This window comes from Hyla sarda, chromosome 4 (assembly GCF_029499605.1).
Source record: "Hyla sarda isolate aHylSar1 chromosome 4, aHylSar1.hap1, whole genome shotgun sequence".
Taxonomy (NCBI): Eukaryota; Metazoa; Chordata; class Amphibia; order Anura; family Hylidae; genus Hyla; species Hyla sarda.
The window spans coordinates 392,572,677-392,584,739 of NC_079192.1; the positions used below are offsets into that span (position 1 = coordinate 392,572,677).

Sequence of the window (12,063 nt, forward strand, 5' to 3'; positions counted from 1 at the left end):
GGTCATAGTCAAGTTACTAATTGATGATCCAGTTTTCACATCTATATAAGTGCAGCATACCATGCCTTTAAGTCTCGCAAAATGAACCTGTAGGTGCAGAAAATTGATCAAACTTAAGGTGTCCATACATCTTCAATAGGTCTTGGACAAACAACCATGTGTTCTGAATGGGAGGGGAGAGGAAAGCTGGTGCCAGACTGCTCATCTTCCTTAAAACAAAGTTCACATGCCTGATCTTCATTATCATCTGTGAAGGAGGGGGGGGAGGGGAGTTGCCTTGGTATACATTGGCATACAGGTAAAGCATCCTCTTTAAAATAAAGTATTAACATAGTGCACAAAACATTTACAAATGCTGGCAGGCCTAACGTGTTTCGGTCCACAGAACTAATCATAGACCTGGAACCAAAATTTTTTTTAGATTTTGTACAGTAACTCGATCCTAATGTACCAATCTTGTTATTACCATTAAGCCATATTTGTTCTGCTATGGTCTACATGGGACAGAAATGCTGTGGATTTGTGGTAGAAAAACATGCCATCTGTACACCTAACCTTAGAGATAGAACCAGAATTCTCAATATAGCAGCAACATGGATTTCAGCAAGCTGGATCCAAGTAAAACATATCAAGTATTAAAGCATAGTCCACACAATATGTATAAATGCCTTGCAGGCAGGCCTGACGTGTTTTGGTCCACAGACCTTAATCATAAACCCAGGACCAGAATTCTGGCAGATTTTATTCATGAAATCTCTCTAAATGTACCAATCTTGTTATGACCATTAAGCCATATTTGTTCTTCTACGGTCTACATGGGACAGAAATGCTGCGGATTTATGGTGAAAAAACATGCCATCTGTAGACCTACCCCAGAGATGGAACCAGAAATCTCAATAAAGTAGCAACAGGGATTTGAGCAAACTGGATCGAGGTAAAAACATCTTCTTTAATATAAAGTATGAAAACATAGTCCACATGGCATGTGCAAATGTGCTTCAGGCCTGACGTGTTTTGAGTCACTGGTTATCCAGAAAAAAAACATTTTTTTTATATCAACTGGCTCCAGAAAGTTAACCAGATTTGTAAATCACTTCTATTAAGAAATCTTAATCCTTTCAGTACTTATGAGCTGCTGAAGTTGAGTTGTTCTTTTCTGTCTAAGTGCTCTCTGATGACACTTGTCTCGGGAGCTGTCCAGAGTAGAAGCAAATCCCCATAGCAAACCTCTTCTACTCTGTGCAGTTCCCAAGACAAGCAGAGATGTCAGCAGAGAGCACTGTTTCCAGACAGAAAAGAACAACTCAACTTCAGTAGTTGGTAATTATTGGAAGGATGAAGATTTTTTAATAGAAGTAATTTACAAATCTGTTTAACTTTCTGAAGCCAGTTGATCTAAAAAAAAAGTTTTTTCCTGGAATACCCCTTTAATTATAGACCCGGAACCAGAATTCTTGCAAATTTTGTTCAGCAACTGGCCCCCAATGTTGTTATGACCACCGAGCCATATTTTTTCTGCTATGGTCAACTTGGGACAGAAATGCTGTGGATTTCTGGTAGAAAAATATGCGTGGCCAGCCTGACGTGTTTCGGTCCGCAGACCTTAATCATAGACCCAGCAGCTTGGCTTTCTCTTGCCTTAAAATGTGCTTCTTGTAAGAAAAGAGTTAATCAAAAGTTTATTTTTTTAATTTTTTCTCAGTTTTGAGCTTTATATCCAGAAATTAGAGCTTAAGCGCTCCTGGACGAAATTCCACAGCACCCGTATTGTTCTACCTTGTAGAGAACAGTGCGCGCAGACGATAGCGGCATGCTGTAAGATAGTGATAGGCTTATCAGAAGTCTCTAATGGATTCACTTGCTCCTTCTTATTCCGCTTCTACCGCACCATCCTTTTCTATCCCATGTTCCCGCGGTCTTCAGTAATTAATGTCAGACGAGGGACTTGCATTATAAGCTGCGCGTTTCTTCATTCCCTTGACCCTGTCAGACTCTGTTTAATCTCCCGCGAAGCGGCTGCAGATTTTTACAGCGGAGAAGATATAAAAAAGAGCCTCCTCGATGGATGCTATACAGCAGTAGTTTTTTTTTTTTGCCCAGTTAAAAAAAACATTGGTGTGTGTGGTTGTGTAGCGGCTTTCTTCTTCTGGAGAGATAAATCGATATGTAAATTCCAATCTGCTGCTTCAAGGTTTTTAGAAGCAACCGGTTGGATCTCGGATGGACGAGAAATTGGAGTAATCTCCAAGAAATTTAGCTTGGTTTATAAGAAAGCGTGGCGGTGCACAGAGCTGCCGCCGTATTAATATTCATGTATTGGGGCTTCGTAGACCTTTTTTAAACAATTAAAAGTGTTAAACCCAAAGATGCAGCTCATAAAAGACACTTTCATATTTATTCATGTGTATGGAGGTCTTTCCGGAAGTTCTCAGCTGGAGCAGACGTATAGACCGGGAAGACTATTGAGCTGCGCAGAGGCCTGCAGTGTGGAAGGGGGGTGATAGGGAATTTTGTCCCCTGTTCACACTCTTTGGGGGTCTCTCGTAGATTACACTGAATCGTCCTGGTCAGCCAGTCACAAAACATCTGTAATGACTTATAATAGGCTGTGATTGGCTGATGGAAAAAAGGCCTGGTGGGCTAGGGTAGTGACACACACTCTAGGTTCCCTGGAGGTCACTATTATTTATTTCTCGGACCTAGGTCATCTGAGAGATTGCTATTAATTTGTTCTCTTCTCTAATTCACCGGAGACATTACTATTATTACCTTTACTGCCTGGAACACCAGGGATATTACCAACAATCCCTTCACTGTCCTAGACCACCGGAGATGTTGCTATTATTCTTTTACTGCCCTAGATCACCAGGGATGTTATTATCATCCTTTATCTGCCCTAGACCACCACATATGTTACTTTTATCCTTTAACTGCCCTAGACCACCACGGATGTTATTAATATTCTTTTACTGTCCTAGACCACCAGGGAAGTTGCTAATAATGCCTTAACTTTTGTAGCCCACCAAAGATGTACCCGCTAATCCATTCACTGTACTAGACCACCAGGGATGTTACTATTAACTTCTTCACTGCCTTAGCCCACCAGCGATGTTACCATCAATTAATTCACTGTCCTAAACCACCATGGATGTTATTATTATCATTTCACTGCCCTAGACCACCAGGGATGTTATTATTATCCTTTTACTGCCCCAGACCACCAGGGATGTTGCTAATAACTTCATCACTGCTGTAGCCTATCAGGGATGTAACCATGAATGAATTCACTGGGATGTTACTATTAACTTCTTTCCTGCCCTAGCCCATCAGGAATGTTAACAACAATCCATTCACTGTCCTAGACCACCAGGGATGTTACTATTATCCTTTTATCCTATTATCCTAGACCACCAGGGATGTTACTATTATCCTTTTATCCTAGACCACCAGGGATGTTGCTAATTACTTCTTTACTTTTGTAGCCCACCAGGGATGTAATCATTTATCCATTCACTACCCTAGACCACCAGGGATGGTACTATTAACTTCTTTACTGCCGTAGCCTATCAGGGATGTTACCATCAAGCCATTCACTGTCCTAGGCCACCAGGGATGTTACTATTATGCATTTACTGCCCTAGACCAACAAGGATTTGATTATCCTTTTACTGCCCTAGACCACCAGGGATGTTGCTAATAACTTCTTCACTATATAGCCCTTTGGGGATGTTACCATCAATCCATTCACTGTCCTAGACCACCAAGGGTGTTACTATTATCCTTTTCCTGCCCTAGATTGCAAGGGATGTTATTATCATTTTACCGCCCTAGACCACCAGGAATGTTGCTAATAACTTCATCACTACTGTAGCCTACCAGTGATGTAATCATGAATCAATTCACTGTAGACTACCAGGGATGTTACTATTAACTTCTTTCCTGCTCTATCCCATCAGGAATGTTAACAACAATCCATTCACTGACCAAGACCACAAGGGATGTTACTATTATCCTTTTATCCTATTATCCTAGACCACCAGGGATGTTGCTAATAACTTCTTTACTTTTGTAGCCCACCAGGGATGTAATAATTTGTCCATTCACTACCCTAGACCACCAGGGATGTTACTTTTAACTTCTTCACTGTCCTAGGCCACCAGGGATGTTACTATTATGCATTTACTGCCCTAGACCACCAAGGATTTTATTATCCTTTTACTGCCCTAGACCACCAGGGATGTTGCTAATAACTTCTTCACTATCTAGCCCTTTGGGAATGTTATGTTACCATCAATCCATTCACTGTCCTAGACCACCAGGGATGTTACTTTTAATTTCTTTACTGCCCTAGCCTATCATGGATGTTACTGTCAATCCATTCACTGTCCTACACCACCATGGATGTTATTAGTATCCTATTACCTAGACCACCATTAATGTTATTAGTATGCTTTTACCCTAGACTACCAGGGATGTTGCTAATAACATCTTCACTGCTGTAGCCTACCAGGGATGTAACCATGAATCAATTCCCTGTCCTAGACCTCCAGAAATGTTACTATTACCATATTTCCTGTCCTAGTCCATCAGGAATGTTACCAACAATCCATTCACTGTCCTAGACCACCAGGGATGTTACTATTATCCCTTTACTGCCCTAGACCACCAGGGATGTTACTATTAACTTATTCACTTCCCTAGCCCATCAGAGATGTTAATCCATTCACCATTCACTGTCCCAGACCCCCAGGGATGTTACTATTAACCCCTTCACCATCCTAGACAACAAGGAATGTTAACATTACACCTCTAAGTTACCATTGATAGCTTCACTGTCTAAGACCACCATTTTTTTTTATATTACCAATATTACCATTAATCCCTTATTTACTCTAGCCTACCAAGGATGTTACCCATACTGTAACAGCATTTTTTTTCTTATCATCATTATATGTTTTAAAGGGGTGTTCCAACCAAAAGCATTTATAAGTGCCATCAACTTTGAATTTGATCAAGAATGTCAAACCACTGTCTTAAAGGGGTACTCCAGTGAAAAACTTTTTTTTTTTAAATCAACTGATGCCAGAACATTAAACAAATTTGTAAATTACTTCTATTAAAAAATCTTAATCCTTCCAGTACTTATCAGCCGCTATATGCTCAACAGGAAGTTCTTTTCTTTTTACATTTCTTTTCTGTCTGACCACAGTGCTCTCTGCTGACACCTCTGTCTATCTCAGGAACTGTCCAGAGCAGGAGCAAATCACTATAGCAAACCTCTCCTGCTCTGGACAGTTCCTGACATGGACAGAGGTGTCAGCAGAGAGATCTATGGTCAGACAGAAAAGAAATTCAAAAAGAAAAGAACTTCCTGTGGAGCATACAGTAGCTGTCAAGTACAGGAAGGATTAAGATTTTTTAAATAGAAGTAAATGTAATTTACAAATCTGTTTAACTTTCTGGCACCAGTTGATTAAAAAAAAAAAAAAGTTTTTCACCGGATTACCCCTTTAAAGCTTCGGTCTTGTGGCTGGGGGAAATAGAAGACTGGGGTCCTCCATTTTGGTATTCTTGGTCTGTAATCTCATTGGATAGTAGATAGATGAAATATACCTCTGCTCGGTTATCCGCATCCCCCTCTGGACTTATGTATGATGTCAGAAGTTCTTCAGAAAACACCCATCATCTCCTGCTCATCTCCACCTCTACAACATCACACCCTAGCATGTATTATTATATATTCATAAGTAGTCAGTTGTACCATTTACCGTAATTTTCGCCGTATAAGACACACTTTTGGAAAAGTTGGTGCGTCTTATACGGCGAATACACCCCTATGGCGGCGGTCCCTGCGGCCATCAACGGCTGGGACCGGTGGCTAATACAGGACATCACCGATCGTGGTGATGCCCTGTATTAACCCTTCAGACGCGTCTGAAGCGAAAGTGACACTAACCCGGCTGCAGCGGGAGGGACCTTACCTGCCTCCTCGGTGTCTGCTCCGTGCCGGGATCCCCTGCACGGCCGGCGCTCTCCTTCGTCGTCATCATGTCGTAGCGCACGCCGCCCCGTCATCCAATAGGAGCGGCGTGCGTAGCCACATGATGGCGAGTGTACCCGGAGTGCAAGGATACCCAGCAGCATAGACGTTCCGGAGCGACGGGGACACCCCGGGGACGCGGCGACAGCGGTGGAGGGCGACATCCAGGGCAGCGGTGACAAGCGGTGACGGGTCCGGAGCGGTGGGGACAGGTGAGTACAACCTCCTATACCAGTTTTCTTCATCCTGCGGACCTCCAGATGTTGCAAAACTACAACTCCCGGCATGCCCGGACAGCCAACGGCTGTCCGGGCATGCCGGGAGTTGTAGTTTTGCAACATCTGGAGGTCCGCTGGTTGAAGATCACTGTGATCTATACTTTACATTGTATTCTAGATTTTCCTCCTTTAAAATTGGGTGCGTCTTATATACCGGAGCGTCCTATAGGGCGAAAAATACGGTAGTTAATAAACTCTATTATTATCCAATTTTGATATCTCTCAGGAGGGGGACAGATGTTTTAGGACCCAGAAAAATGACAGACCGAAAACGTGTTGTTCCATCTATAAAATGATGGAGCGCGGCCGCTTTAGACCATCTCCAGACTGGAGTTAATGTTCTCTTATTCGTACAGTAGTTCCTGCCTCGACAAAGACATCGTAGATTACATATTCAGTGCTACATGAAAAATGATTATAAATTACTTGTGGCGGGGAAGGAAGAGGATTGTGTCAGCTTAATGTGTTCGCTGCCATTTTGTTGACGAGCAATGAATTGGATAATACAGTACAATATAAGAGAAATCCATTTCTTTAGACCTGTGTTCTTCGGAGATTCGGGTCATGTGCCATTGTCCCTACTTTGTAATATACTTATGGATTCTTTGAACAATTTACATTCTGGAGGGATATCAAGCGTCTGTCTCAATCTAAGACTCTGTCACTTCAAGAGGGAGCAAAGTTTTATATATATTCTATCGAGTGAGTCACTTCTAGTTCTTCAGACCATTGTGAAAGGGGTACTACAGTGATTTTTTTTTTTTAATCAACTGGTGCCAGAAAGTAAAACAGATTTGTAAATGACTTCTATTAAAAAAATCTTAATCCTTCCAGTACTTTTTAGGGGCTGTATACTACAGAGGAAATGTTTATCTTTTTGGATTTCTCTTCTGTCACGAGCACAGTGCTCTCTGATGACCTCTGCTGTTCATTTTAGGAACTGTCCAGAGCAGGAGAAAAATCCCCATAGCAAACATATGCTGCTCTGGACAGTTCCTAAAATGGACAGCAGAGGTCAGCAGAGAGCACTGTGGTCGTGACATAAGAGAAATCCAAAAAGATAAACATTTCCTCTGTAGTATACAGCCCCTAAAAAGTACTGGAAGGATTAAGATTTTTTTTAATAGAAGTTATTTAGAAATCTGTTTAACTTTCTGGCACCAGTTGATAAAAAAAAAGTTTTCCATGGTAGTACCCCTTTAAAGGAGAACTCAGGTGAAAGTAAACGTATCCCCTTTCCACAGGATAGGGGATAAGTAGCTGGTCATGAGACACGACCCCGGCTCTTTCAGTGAGGAGCGCGTGCCATCTCCTGGTAGATGGCATGCCCTGCATTCACTTCTATGGGAGTGCCGATGGTGCCCAAGTGCTGTACTCGGGTGTTTTCACCGCTCCTATAGAAATGAATGAAGCGTGTGCCGCCTGCAGCACGCTCTCCTCACTGAGCACCGGGTCCCGTCCCGGTGATCGCTGGGGGTCCGCTCCTTATCCCCTATCATGTGCATAGGGGACAAGTTTATTTTTGCCGGATTTCTTCTTTAAAGGAGATATCCAGTGCTGAAAAACATATCTCTTATCCTAAGGATAGGGGATAAATTTCAGATCATGCTGGGGCCCCCGCGATCTCCTGTACGGGGCCCCGGCAGCCCTCGGGAAGGGGGCGTGTTGACCACCGCCCGAAGCGGCGGCTGACACTCCCCCTCAATACAACTCTATGGCAAAGCCGGAGCACTGCCTTTGGCAATCTCCAGCTCTGCCATAGCGCAGTATTGAGGGGGCGTGTCGGCCGCCGCTTCATGCGGTGGTCGACACCCGCTATCTGGCCAGCGAGCCGGGGCCCCGTACAGAAAATCAGGGGGGGCCAGCAGTCGGACCCCCCGCGATCTGAAACTCATCCCCTATCCTTAGGATAGGGGATACGTTTTTCAGCACTGGACTGCTCCTTTAAGCAACTGGCAGTAGAATGGTAGAAGGGTTGCAATGATTAATCGATATTATCGATAAAACACGATAACAGGATTCGTTGTCGACCAGTCCCCTCACCGATTCCGATTCATTGTTATTAAACAATTCGTTTTGAATTACAGATGTCATAACATATGACATTTGTAACAAGTTTTTTGGGTCAGCGCTGCACATCTGTGGGCAGCACTGCGCTCCACCCGTTCTCGGGCCGGCACCCAGCACGGGAATATGAAATTACAGTGCTGTGATGTCATATTCCCCGCCGGGAACTCGGATTGGTCGGCACCGATTGACCAATCAGAGCTCCCAGCGGGGAATATGAAATCACTGCACAGTAACTTAATATTCCCCGCTGGGAGCCGGCCGGCCGGGGGGCAGAGCGCAGTGCTGCCCTCACCTCTGTACAAGGTTAGGACATAATGGGAGCTAAGAGAAGGTCCTTTTCTTAATTAGCTGGTCCTGCATAATTGACGTACAGTGCTCCATGCTGGGAGCGGGTTAGGGCAGGGAGGAGGCGTGCCGCTGTGAGAAATGGCCACCTCCTCCGACTGTTCACCGGCATAACAAGAAAGCATAAATATAACTTCAGAAAACCACAGGCAAAATTAGGAAAATAACCTTCTCTTAGATGACATTGTGTCCTAACTGATGGTGCCTTCACCACCGTTCCTTGTATGGAGGTGACAGTTTCTCTTTAAGTGCTAAGTCAGTGCTTCTCAACCAGGGTGCCTCCAGCTGTTGCAAAACTACAACTCCCAACATGCCCGGACAGCCTTTGGCTGTCCGGGCATGTTGGGAGTTGTAGTTTTGCAACAGCTGGAGGCACCCTGGTTGGGAAACACTGTGCCAAGTAATAATAGGGGCGTGGGGGAAACATAACAAACCTTGTTCACTTGTTTTTAAATGCCTACTGTATACATTATTTTAAAAATAAAAATAAAGCCCCCAAAAAAAAAAAAAATTTTCCCCCATCCCTGTTTTTCCCGATTCATCGATTAATCGATTCATTTATCGGCAACAAAAACAAATTGATTGTGCAATTAATCGCTTGTTGCAGCCCTAAATGGTAGAATGTATGAATATATTGTTCACCGATCAGCCGTAACATTAAAAACTAAGATTGGGTAGGTCCACCTCCTGCCACTAAAACAGGTTTGTGGGCTTATGCCTTTCCCCACAGACATTAAAGGGGTACTCCAGTGAAAAAATTTTTTTCATATAAACTGTTTTCAGAAAGGTTAACAGATTTGTAAATTAATTCTATTAAAAAATCTTAATTCTTCCAGTACTTATTAGCTGCTTCATACTACAGAGGAAATTATTTTCTTTTTGGAACACAGTGCTCTCTGCTGACATCACGAGCACAGTGCTCTCTGCGGACATCTCTGTCCATTCTAGGAACTGTCCAGAGGAGCATATGTTTGCTATGGGTATTTTCTCGTACTCTGGACAGTTCTTAAAATGGACAGAGGTGTCAGCAGAGAGCACTGTGCTCGTGATGTCAGCAGAGAGCTCTGTGTTCCAAAAAGAAAAGAATTTCCTCTGTAGTATTCGGCAGCTAATAAGTACTGGAAGGATTAATATTTTTTAATAGAAGTAATTTACAAATATGTTTAACTTTCTGGCACCAGTTGATTTAAAGAAAAAAAAGGGTGGCGACCGCTGGGACCTCCTGTACGGCCCTCCAGCTCACAGAGCCAAGGTCGGCACGCACCCTCTAGGTATCTCTATGGGAGAGCCGGAGATGCATGAATACAGCGCTTGGGTATCTCTGGCTCTCACATAGAGATGAATGGAGGGTTCGGATAGGGGATATGTTACTTTTCACTGTACATCCCCTTTAAGAGAAGCAATAAGAAATCTAAAGGGAATTCAGTGTCAGGTGCATAATGGACAAGGTTAAAAAAGTCAGCGCTGCCATCCAGTGCATTCAGTGCAGTCTAATATTTTATTATTCAGGAACCTACAGGAGATAATTACGAAATTAGATATCATGATTACTGATGAATTCACATTCTAATTTTTCCTGGCAGATATTTCTGATTGGTGGGGGACCCACTGCTGGGACCTCCACAAATCAAGAGCGTTTAGGTGAGCTCAACCAAGGGATCGGGCCAGGGCTGTATCAGTGGCTAGAAGGGATGTATTGCAAGGGGAAACTTTTCCGGAGCCGTCGGGCCAGTCAGGATCAGAAAGTCATGGCATATCCTAGTAAGATTTCGTAGGAATAACCCATAAGTCTATTATTGAAAGCAAAAACCAGCACAGAAACCTAAACAAAGCTGAAAATATCAAAGATCCTTCTAAAACGATGATGTGTGCAAATTTTATAATTAACTTAATTGGCCAAATTTCCATCTCATTTGCAAAATTAAGGAACTGTAACGTAAGACTAACCCGATATTAGGCAAAACTTATACGTGATGATAATGTTTGTGCACAGATCAGGTGGGTCATGCGTTTTTCTCATTTAATGAGATTTTTTTTATTCTTGTGAACGCTTTGATACAGCTTGATGGTATTAAATGACATTATGTAAGGGATTTAAAGACGATTATGATCAGTAAATATTGGATATTTTGTTTTAAGTTATTATAATTTCCCACCCTATGGAGGGCCCAGGGTTACCCTATGAGAATATACTAGGGCAATGGTGTACCCATTTAACTTAAAGGGGTACTCCGGTGGAAAACGTATTTTATTTAAATCAACTGGTGCCAGAAAGTTAAACAGATTTGTAAATTACTTCTTAATCCTTCCAGTACTTATTAGCGGCTGTATACTACAGAGGAAATGCTTTGCTTTTTGGATTTCTCTTCTGTCACGACCACGGTGCTCTCTGCTGACCTCTGCTGTCCATTTTAGGAACTATCCAGAGCAGGAGATAATCATTATAGCAAACATCTGCTGCTCTGGACAGTTCCTAAAATGGACAGCAGAAGTCAGCAGAGAGCACTATGGTCGTGACAGAAGAGAGATCCAAAAAAAAAAGCCTTTTCTCTGTAGTATACAGCCCCTAAAAAGTACTGGAAGGATTTTTTTTAATCAAAGTAATTTACAAATCTGTTTAACTTTCTAGTACCAGTTGATTTAAAAAAAAGTTTTCCACAGGAGTACCCCTTTAAATGGACACTGTCCGATTCAAAAACTTTCCAGATGTTGTGCATCTTGGCAAAACATTAACCTTTCTAATATACTTCATAAAAATGTCTTCTTTTCATAGAAAGCATGGCTTATAAAAAGACCTCTAGGGGTCCCCATACCGTCCAGAACATAATCCTGTCCGGCTGCAGCATTATCATTGTCCATGCATGGAATAAGTCCAGGAAGTAAGGGAGGGACAATCACTTCTCTGTGCTCATTCCTGTCCTGTCTGACTCCTGTCTGAAAACAGAGAGGAGGGGGTTACAGGGCAGCCTGCAGTTATTGTATAAAGAGACCCAGCACAGCAGACTCAGGGAGGAAGTAAATGCATGGTGAGTGAGGGAAAAAAAAGGACACGCCACTTCAAGAGCACAGGATGAAAAACCAAGTGAGCACTAAAAAAAAGGTATTTGTGAGAGAAATATAGGTGCGAGACACCTGCACAATTATATGTACCTTAACAGGATTCAGCCTTTGGCTTTCTGGGCAAGCTGGGAGTTGTAGTTTTGAAACAGCTGGAGGTACCCTGGTTGGGAAACACTGCTGGGCAGTACAGTGGCTCAGGGGTTAGCATTGCTATTGTGATTCTTTTGGGCACCATGTGTTTGTATGAGAGGGAAATTGGCCTCTGTCTGC

The 12,063-nt window shown here is 42.8% G+C and overlaps 1 protein-coding gene across 4 annotated transcripts in view; it reads left to right on the forward strand.

Moving 5' to 3' along the window:
* Positions 1–12,063, forward strand: part of SGCD (sarcoglycan delta) — a 607,498-nt gene that overhangs the window by 364,931 nt on the left and 230,504 nt on the right. The gene's annotated exons all lie outside the window — the stretch shown is intronic.